Source organism: Gouania willdenowi, chromosome 14 (assembly GCF_900634775.1).
Source record: "Gouania willdenowi chromosome 14, fGouWil2.1, whole genome shotgun sequence".
In the NCBI taxonomy this organism is placed as follows: domain Eukaryota; kingdom Metazoa; phylum Chordata; class Actinopteri; order Blenniiformes; family Gobiesocidae; genus Gouania; species Gouania willdenowi.
The window spans coordinates 27,239,841-27,250,667 of record NC_041057.1 but is presented as its reverse complement, the minus strand read 5'-3'; the positions used below and the strand labels follow the sequence as shown (position 1 = coordinate 27,250,667).

Here is a 10,827-nt window from a genome sequence, read left to right as displayed (position 1 = left end):
CATCAATGTCCTCACTTTCAGCTGATGTGTATATATATATTATATATGCAGTATATGTTTAACTCAAACTGTCTCAGCAGTGTTTAAAGCCCAAATGCTGACAATGGTGTCCCTGTCTTAATGTTTACTTATTTGTTTTAAAACTACTGTACACACTGGAAATGTGTCATTGTTCAGGGGTGTTAGCTTAAAGGTGCAGTCTGCAACTTTTTTAAAAGTGACTTTTTGTCATATTTGCTAAAGCTGTCACTATGTAAGGACAGCTTTACATGAAACTAGTAGTTTGTGTGGAAAAAAAAAACAGGCTAATTGAGTCCCCCCTGCTGCTACTGCAGCCTTTGGCAGATTACCAGAATGCACCGTGACTGAGCAAAAAGAACCAATCAGAGCCAGGATTGTGTTTGATGGGCTGTCCGACAGCTGTTGCTCACAGGCCCCGCCCCTTTCCCAGAGCAAGAGCGCAGTCTTTCTCCTCTGATAAGCAGCAATGTAAGCCAAATGAGGCATCTGATGATCTGAGCGATATCATTTTAGATGCTTGCTTAGGTGGTTTAAGTAGTGCTTCCTGTATGCTTTGAACAATAGTGAGTGAATCTGGGTCGTTGGTTGATTGGAGGTGTGTTTAGCTTGATGTCCGCGGCCTGCCTGAACTAACACTATGCTCAATTTGTGGTTCATTATCAATTATGCGATTACAAATATAATTGAGCCCAACCCTGGTGTGTAATATTTGATTCATTGATGAATTTATCTTCTTCTTGTACGTAACAGATTGAATTTATTGTTCCTTCAGGCCACCAGGATGCAGTGCTGGATGAAACTCCAGTTTCTCTTTGTTGTGCTGATGTGCATCTCAATAGCTGGATTGTTTTTCGGGCTGTGGATCGTGTCCTTGTCGTTCCACAGAGATCAGCAACCACGCCATTGTGCCTGTGATGAATGTTTGACGAAGGGCGAGTCATGTTTTACGGAGCTGATAAACGAAGCTCCTAAACCCTTTTTATCGACTACACACAGGCCTACAGAGGATGGCTTCAAATGGTGGAAGGTAAATGTCTGCTCTAAAACATTCTAATGCTTTCAGTAAAATTGTTTGATTAACCCTTGTGAAATCCTTTAAATGTACATACACTTGTACACCTTATGTACAAACGATTCGTCTCATAAAAGTTTAAATTCTTTTTTACTTCCACCAAATCAGATCTTTTCAACTACTGCAGACCTATCCAGATATAAAATGTGTTATAAAATTTGTACACCTTGTATATTTTGCAAGATTAGGAATCAAGTCACCAGCCATGTTAATGTTGTATTGAACTTCTTCTTCTTCTTCTGTGTCAGGGCATACAGCGTTCTAAATGCAACTACACTGTGTACAACTCAACACTGGATGAAGTATTTAAGAAATTTCCAGCTTTTCCAAAAGTGATTGAGCCTGGCCCTGATCGCTGTATTACATGTGCTGTTGTTGGAAATTCTGGTCATTTGAATGGCTCACGTTTTGGATCTCTGATTGATTCCCATGATTACGTCATCAGGTAATTATTAAGCACACACACATTCTGTCACATGTCAGCATATTATGTTCTTGTCATGTAGCGATGATTTTGGTATGGAAGATCTGATGGGCTGCACAATTTTGACACAAGGAAATCTGATGCAATCCAAACATACTGTACATGACAAGCTAGTGACACCTAGTACCGCCTCTCACCAAATGGACCAATAGGAAAGCGTCTGGGGCCCTGGCTTTGAGGCCCCACTGGACAAGATGAAGTGTGTGATGAGCATGTGCAGCAGTGGTTGATTCAGAGCTGCAGGGAGGGTCAAAGGTTTAAAGGTCAGCTCTATGTGTGCCCCATAGAACAACATTACAAACAAGTCTAGATAAGGGTGTGCGATCTGACGATATTAGATTGTTAAGGATTACAACATGACGACGATCTCCCAAATCACGGAGATTGTAGAACTGTCTGTAGTTCACATTTGAACCCTTGCGGTGCAGTGTAGGGATGTAACGATTTACTCAACTCCCGATATGATTCGATTCACGATACTGGGTTCACGATACGATTCTCTCAAGATTTATTTTACAAAATGGGACTGTAGACAAATGATGACTGAAAAATTTTCCTTTATTTTTTTTGGGAAAAAAACTAGAAAATACTGTACTATTTTATTTTTATTTTTCATTGGCAAAATAATCCCTTGATAAAATATTCAAAACAATGCAATTTAACTAAAAATAAATCTTGAAGGGAATAAATAAAGGAATAATACAAATTAAGAAGAAGCCTATTAATTTAAATTCTGGTTCTATAGTAAACAATGCAAAACTGCATCCATCCATCCATCCATCCATTTTCTTCCGCTTTTATCCGGGGGCCGGGTCGCGGAGGCAGCAGTCTCAGCAGAGATGCCGAAACCTCCTGATCCACTCGCGCCTCCTCCAGCCGTTCTGGGGGGACCCCGAGGCGACACCAGGCCAGCTCAGAGACATAGTCCCTCCAGTGTGTCCTGGGTCTTCCACAAGGACTCTTCCCAATAGGACATGCCTGAATCCCCTCCCGAGGGAGGCGACCAGGAGGCATCCGAAACAGATGCCGGAGCCACCTCAGCTGGCTCCTTTCAACGTTAAGGAGCAGCGGTCTACTCTGAGCTCCTCCCGAGTGACAGAGCTTCTCACCCTATCTCGAAGAGTGCGCCCAGCCACCCTGCGAACGAAACTCATTTCGGCCGCCTGTATCCGCGATGTTGTCCTTTCGGTCATTACCCAAATCTCATGACCATAGGTGAGGGTAGGAACGTAGATCGATCGGTAAATTGAGAGCTTTGCCCCCCGACTCAGCTCCCTCTTCACCACAACAGTTCGATACAGCGACCGCATCACTGCTGACGCCGCACTGATCCGTCTATCGATCTCACGCTCCATCCGACCTTCACTCGTGGACAAGACCCCGAGATACTTGAACTCCACTTGAGGCAAGTACTCTCCACCAACCCAGAGAGGGGAAGCCACCTTTTTCCGGTGGAGAACCATGGCCTCAGATTTGGAGGTGCTGATCCTCATTCTGGCCGCTTCACACTGGGCTGCAATCCGCCCCAGTGCATGCTGAAGGTCCTGATTTGATGAATCCAACAGAACAACATCATCTGCAAACAGCAGAGATGAAATCCTGAGGTTCCCAAATCGGACTCCCCCCGGTCCCTGGCTGCACCTAGAAATTCTGTCCATAAAAGTAATGAACAGAACCTGGCAGAGACCAACATGCACTGGGAACAGGTCTGACTTACTGCCGGCAATGCGAACCAGGCTCCTGCCGCGGTCATACAGGGAACGGACAGCCCTTAGCATAGGGCCCCGGACCCCATACTCCCGGAGCACCCCTCACAGGGCACCACGAGGGACACGGTTGAATTCACAAAGCACATGTGGACTGGTTGGGCGAACTCCCACGAACCCTAGAGCACCCGATGAAGGGTATAGAGCTGGTCCAGCGTGCCGCGACCGGGTTGAAAACCGCATTGTTTCTCCTGAATCCGAGGTTCGACTATCGGCCGGATCTTCTTCTCCAGCACCCTGGAGTAGACCTTGCCGGGGAGACTGAGGAGTGTGATCCCTCTGTAGTTGGAGCACAGCCTCCGATCCGATTACAGTTACATTCCTCTGACTCCAAATCCTGGAAATATTTACGTGTCTGTGAATACAGTGTAGATTGATGGTATTCAGTCAATGAACCACTACAATAATGTTTGTGTGTTCTGTAGAATGAACCGAGGTCGGACCAAAACCTATGAAGCAGATGTTGGGACTAAAACAACACATCATGCCATGTATCCAGAGAGTTTCATCAAACTGGAACAGAATACGACTCATTTCTTGTTTTTTCCATTCAAGCAAACTGATTTTGACTGGCTCTTCAAAAAGTTTGATCCAATGTAAGTCAAACATATTGTTTTCGTTTTTGAAATAAAACTCGTGCCTAGTAACTAAAGAAACCTTCCAAAACAAAACATACTCACTCATAATGAACAAACTACCTGTTTCATGTGTAATTGTGTCATCTTACACACTAATTATTCAGCTGAGAGTATAAAAAAACAGCATTTTATTTGTTTTAAATTGTTGGACTTTGAAAACAAGTAGGATAGGAGCTCTCAGGATCTTTATTATTGTTCTTTCAATCTTATGCATTGTTAGCATTAAAGGTATAGGAATTATCCAATTAAAAAATTTTGCTTCACTTTTCACACATTTATGGATGTAATTTTGTCAAGAAGAAAAACTTTCTTTTTAATTCAACAAACAATTCTACCTTCAACAGAAATCCCCCCCAGAGAATTGCTAACAAAGACTTGGTGAGTATTTTATTTAGTAGTAGTATTTTGTTTTGAGTAAGTGCTACATGGAACTAAATGTTATGATTCATTATTTGTTCAAAGAAAGTCAAGTAACACTGCTCTAGGTTTATTTATTTACATTTTAAATGGCTTTAGTTTTATTACATACAAACAGAACATGAAACAAAAATTCTCATCAAAGTGTCTCATGGACCGGGGGGGTATTAGATCAAACCCAGCTCAGGGTTAATTTCAGGTTTAACCTGAGAGTCCGGCTCAGTTAAACCTGATTCTAACTGGAACGGCCATTTCATCAAAGAGAAATCACCTTTTTTTTTTTTTTTTCTGAACATGCTGTCAAAGGTTAACACTGCAAAGAGTGCAATCTTTTATGTACGGCAATCAATGTTTTGTTGCATTTAAATAAATGAATTTATTTTATTGCATAATTGTGACCATCAATTATGTGTAAGAAATACTTTATTAAAGGGAGAATATAAAGTGTGTTACACCTGGGGGTGGGGGGGTGACAAGGGTAGGAAATGGGAAGGGTGGGGGAAGAGTTGATTATTTTAAAGTGAGTGTTATGTGATATAGTTGTGTATATTGTGCTTATTGTGTTGTATAATCAAACCAGTCTAAGCTTATGTATAATGGTGGTGGCTGTGGACAGAGGGAAGGATTGTGTGGTAATACCTAAAACAGGTATTTGGGACCAACGTGTCTAAGCTTAAGCCCAGTACGAGTTTTATCCCACAGTCCAAAGCCAGTGCATCGTCGACCAATGTATGTGCAAGAACCACTACTGCAAACCCAAGCGCTGCCCCGGGCTCGAAGAGGCCGCCAGGCCAGCTGAAAGAGCGGGGGCCAGGGGGCCCCAGGCCAGCCCCCATGAACAAGCAGCACCCCGAGGGGCCGAGGGCCCAGCTCACCGTGCCACCAACCCCAACCCCAAGCTCCCCCTCCCTGTCAATCATACGCAGTAGAGAAAAAGAGTGCCTTTAACTTTGATTTAAAAAAATTCTCATTGGATGCTGACTTCAGCTCTGCTGCAGTTTGTTCTACTTCTTTGCAGCATGACAACTAAACACAGCATCACCATGTTTGTGTGCTCTGGGCTCCACTATCTGACCTGTGTCCATTGATCTGAGACCCTCTGGGTTCATACCTGACTAACATGTCACTGATGTATTTTGGACCAAACCCATTCACACATTTATACACTAGCAGCAGAACTTAAGTTTATTCTGAGACTGACTGGGAGCCAGTGTAAATACTTTAAAACTGGACTAATGTGTTCTGACCTCTTTGTTCTGGTTCAAACCCGAACTGCAGCGTTCTGAACCAACTGTAGATGTTGGATGCTCTTTTGGGGGATTAAACCTAGTCATTAAACCTTTCACTCTGGAGATGTTCTTTAGGTGGTAGAAGCTGTTTCTGTGATAGTTTTGATCTGACTATAGTTGGAAATAACTGTTCTGATAAATATCACTCTATGATATGATAATATGACATAGCACTAGCATTGAATATAATCTAACTCAGAATGGGTTTGGAGGTTTTTAGGGCGGGGCTACCGGACTCAAAACACCCTCACTTTGTTCTTCTTGTTCTTCTTGTGTACACTAGTTAAAATCATTACTTATGCTTTTTGTGAACGGATCGGGCTGAAATCTGGTAGCTATAATCTATGGAGCCCGATTTTCGATTTGCGCCCCCGCCAAAAAAAAAAAAAATGGAAGTCAATTTCTCATTTATTTGCGAGTCAAATATTATGACAGTTGGTGTTACCGAATCATTGGCACATACCAATATATGAATGGCACTTATTACTCCGTATGGGTCACGAGGGCACCAGGGGGCCCCATTTTTCAAATGACTACTCCCCGTTAGTTCTCGTCAGATCAGAATGCAGTTTGGTAAGAACACTCTATGAATGAACATTATGAGATGCTCGGAGCCCTTTTTTTGAGGGTAGGGGGCCCACCCCCCATTTCTGTTAATTTACAAATTTATAGGAACATAGTCATGTGATATATAGTTTCAAAGATAATTCAATGTAGATTACAATTATGCCGCGCACAAATTGATTAGGGGCCACCCCCCTTTTTTCGGCAATTTTCAATAAAGTAATTTTCTCATTTATTTGTGAGTCAAATATTGCGACAGTTGTTGGTCCCGAATCATTGACACATACCAATATATGAATGGGGCCCATTACTCCGTATGTGCCATGGGGGTGCCAGTTTTTCAAATGACTACTCCTCCATTAAAACTCGTTGAATGGAGCTGTAATTTGATATGGATATTCTATGAGCGGATGTCAAGAGCCTCTTAGAGACCTTTTTTTTTACTCGGTGGAACCAAGTCATTTGAATCTCTGGAACGTGGTACATGCTATTCGACGTGGAGACGTTCCGCGGACCCGGCCGTTCATCCTAACTTTGTTTTTATTGTAGAAGATTGAACTATTTGTTTTCAAAGACTAATAATTATTTGAACCCCTGACAGGTGATGATCCTGAATCCTGATTTCATGCAATATGTTTATGAAAACTGGCTAAGGAGAAAAGGACGTTATCCATCCACAGGCTTTTTAACCTTTGCTGTCAGCTTGTACATGTGTGACAAGGTTAGTACTAACACACACAACTACAGTCAGGAAACAAGTGCACACCAGGCAGATTTAGAATATGTAAAGATGAAATAAATATGAATTTAATGCATCATTCTTAATTCTTCCAGGTCGATGTTTTTGGCTTCGGAGCTGATAAAGATGGAAACTGGAACCACTATTTTGAAAACCTCAGAAACAAAAAGCTAAAAACTGGAAATCACCCTGGAGATTTTGAATATAATATATTACAAAAATTAAACAAGAAAAAGAAAATACAGTTTTTTCAAAGACCGATATTTTAGGTTAATGTTTACAAATAGAAAGATGATGCTGCCAGCTCTGTAAAGTCTGAGTGAAACAGAATTCACTGTGATGTGTTGTGGAGGATTAGGGTTAGTTATAGAGTTATTCATAGCTAGAATGGCTCATTGTAATTTAACATATCATTTATGAGTGAGGACTGATCTAAGGGCTATTGTTTATTCTTCTAAGCACTGAGCTTGAGCCCATTGTTGGCTCATGTGCTTTATTTAAGTACACTTTATATCTAATTTTCATACTAAGGTATTTCATTGTCATCTAATCTCTTTTTTAACTCTTTTGTTTTGGACAAGGAATAAAAAGGTATTTTTCACTGGAGAACAAATAGTAAACACTTGGTAATTTCCTACATTTTCTTTCAAGAGCACTCTTAACATCATCTTTACCTGCTAATCATACTGAGTCTGCAATAAGGAGATGGACTTTCTCTTATCGCACTAACTTCAGGGATTTATAAAGGTCCATTAATTAAGCTGATGAACTTATTATTATCCAAGTGAGTGTTGGAGCTAAATCAGGTGTGTGTGTGTGTGTAAGGTAGGGCTGTTGAAAATAATAATTTATGCGATTGAGAAGTTATTATTCTGCATCGATGACGTAACGTAATTGATTATATATGTTGTAATGTCGTCTATGGACAGGTCAGATAGAATTTTCTCCAGACACACTTTAAGTTTTTGGTGGAAATTGTCTGTCTCCTGACATGTCCTGTCATCGGTGACAGTTTTTAGTCACGTTTTTTATCATATACAGTATAATAATAGTTTAGTGTTTATTCACCGCTGAATGAGACATAAGACAATGTAGTTTCTACACAATACAAGTGATGAGCTGAGGTCCGCTACTGGAGTAGTGATGCTCCTGTATGTGAGTGAGGGGCGTGGCTTGAGAGGGATCACGGGGGTTAAAGGCGGAGCGCTCAGTGGATGCTACATTCAAAATCATACTAGCTTTTGAAAATTACCTACCCTGCCTTTAAGCCAAACAACAAGCCAAAAGGACAACATAGAGTGACTAATAACGAATATCTCTCTATTTAAACATCAGTAGGCCTCTCCAGGAGCGGGTAAGCCGCAGGCGAGCTGAATCACAGAGTCCAGGACTGATCCCACGTTGCCAGAGGAACTCTGAGCATCCACACGTGGCTCAGAGTGCTATCTGGTTGTTGTCTCCGGTTTTCAGATCAAAAAAGTAAACACGTGTCCAGACGAAGCTACAAAGACTAGCTGAGTTAGCTTGCTGCAGTGGAGAGAAAGTGACGGACACGTCACTTTTTCTCCCCCTCACTGGGTTAATGAGCAGGTATTTAAGTATAAAAGCACCTCAAAACATCGAGCAGACATTCCAGTACTCACAGGCAATCTGAAGATTAAATAACAAAAACACACATTTTTAATCACTCTTTTTAACCGTTTAAATTATCACCTGGCTACACCCTCCCCCTTCTAAATGTCGGATGTCCTCAGCAGACCCTTAACAAAAAAATTTAAACAGGAAGTGGAAAGTGTGCCCAATTATCTTTTAGCTTTCTTGCCTTCTCCAATCTTTGACAACACCTCTATGTATAATGGTGATTGGCTCATCTCTTGCTTTACCTGGCTTGTCATAGGTCAACCTAACTGGTTTTACTGTTCATTTGGGACAAGTTTCTATTTCTTGTGCTACTTTTCTGTCTTAAGTTTCAGATTCAGGATCACTTTCAAATTCAGGTGCAGGCTCTTGCTATACTTTATGCTGTCTGTCATTTCGAGATTCTTCTTTCGAAGTATCCTCTTCCTGACTCTCTTCTGATTGCTGGTCAGTTAGGTCATCCTCCTGTGAAACAGCGGAAAATCATGGGATACAAACATGCTGACAGATGGACTTTACACCATTCTGGAGTATGGTCTCCCATTATTATTATTAATATTCGTTTATTTGATATGGACATAACAACTGCATTGGACAAACCAGATACATCGTTTTCAGTGTTATAGCAAAACTGCTAATTTGCAACACCTGTCCATAGGAGGCAACACATTTCACAATACACAATGCAATACAATACACATTGCACTATTTAAAAGGTAAACAATACACATCAGGATACTTTTCATAAAGCGTTGCCATGTGAGCAGCTTTGACTTGACTTCAGCCATTGTTTCAGACCTCTGTAAAACCTGTTCATGTCAGTCTGCAGTTTTAAATCAGTGGGCAGTGAGTTCCACAGGCTGGATCCATTAAAAGAGAAACTGGACTGTCCAAAAGATTTTGTAAATTTTGGGAGAACACAGTCCCCACTGACCGAGGCTCTGGTGTTGGGTCTACGGGAGTCCTGACGCCGAACAATGAGAGCTGAGAACAGCGGCGACACATGACTGTTCAAACATTTAAAGACCAATTTCAGAGTACTAAAATTTATAAAGTTTTCGAAAGTAAAAAGATTATGTCTATGAATGATGTCACAGTGATGACATCTCATAGGTTTTCTATCAAATACCTTGACTGCCTGTTTGTACAATGAAACAACTGGCTTGAGTGTGGACGGGGAGGTTTGCAGTAGGACAGATGTGAAAAAATCATTGCATGCATGTATAGCAGGGCGGCCTGATGGGACAGATCCCTCCTGATGAAGCAAAAACAGTTCAAGTTGGATTTGACCTTTTTACACACATTTTTGACTTGACTTTGAAATTTAAGGTTATCAATAATAATTCCAATATATTTGGTGTCTTTTACTACTTGTATGATTTCATTGTTTATGCTGACTTCAAAGGTGCTGTTAGAGGGTCTTGTTTTAATTGAGAAACAGACAGCAACGGTTTTCTTCACATTTAAGGTTAGGTGAGACAGCTCGAGCCATTTAGAGATGTTTACTAGGGCAAGTGTCAACTGCTGCGCTGCCAGAGCTGGAGTTTTAGACACGACAGGGAGAATGGCAATAGGCCTGTAGTTGTTGGGTGTGTCCTTTTCGCCTGACTTGTGGATCGATGTTATTACAGCGGGCTTCCAGCACTGTGGGAATGTATTTGACCTGATTGAGAGATTAACTAAATATGTAACTGGTTGTAGCAGACTGTCCTGATGTTTTTTAATCAAGGTCATACTTAAGTTATGGATGTCTTTTGCCACGGAGTTGTTCATATTTGTAATTATCTTTTTAACTTTATCAGAAGAGACCTCTTGGATTTTAAAAAGGCTTGCATTTACTAAGTTAACATCTTCAACACATGTCACCTTGTTTTTAAATGTTCTTGCTAGTTCATGCACAGAGTCTATAAAAAAATTATTAAAAACATTTGCCATTGATTCATTGTTATTGACCAGAGTGCCATCCACTTTGATGGAATCTATCATTACGTGCTTTTTCTTTGCAGGGTTGGTTAAGTAGTTTATGTGTTGCCACAGTGTGGCGCTACAACCGTTAGCCTCTTCTATCTTTTTAGTAAAGTAGTCAGTTTTGGCTTGACGTAGATTGCTTATGACTTGGTTTCTAAGTGTGGTATAAATTTGATGATCCGTGCCGTTTCTAGACTTCAGAGACTTTTTACGTGCAGAGTCACGTTTTTT

The 10,827-nt window shown here is 41.1% G+C and overlaps 1 long non-coding RNA gene across 1 annotated transcript; it reads left to right on the top strand.

Annotated features, from left to right (window-relative positions):
* Nucleotides 1-1,374: 1,374 nt before the first annotated feature.
* On the top strand, nucleotides 1,375-4,363 carry LOC114476094 (uncharacterized). The gene is made up of 3 exons (XR_003675534.1): nucleotides 1,375-1,538; nucleotides 3,769-3,939; nucleotides 4,326-4,363. It is a non-coding gene; the product is annotated as an uncharacterized LOC114476094 (long non-coding RNA).
* The last annotated feature ends 6,464 nt before the right edge of the window (nucleotides 4,364-10,827 follow it).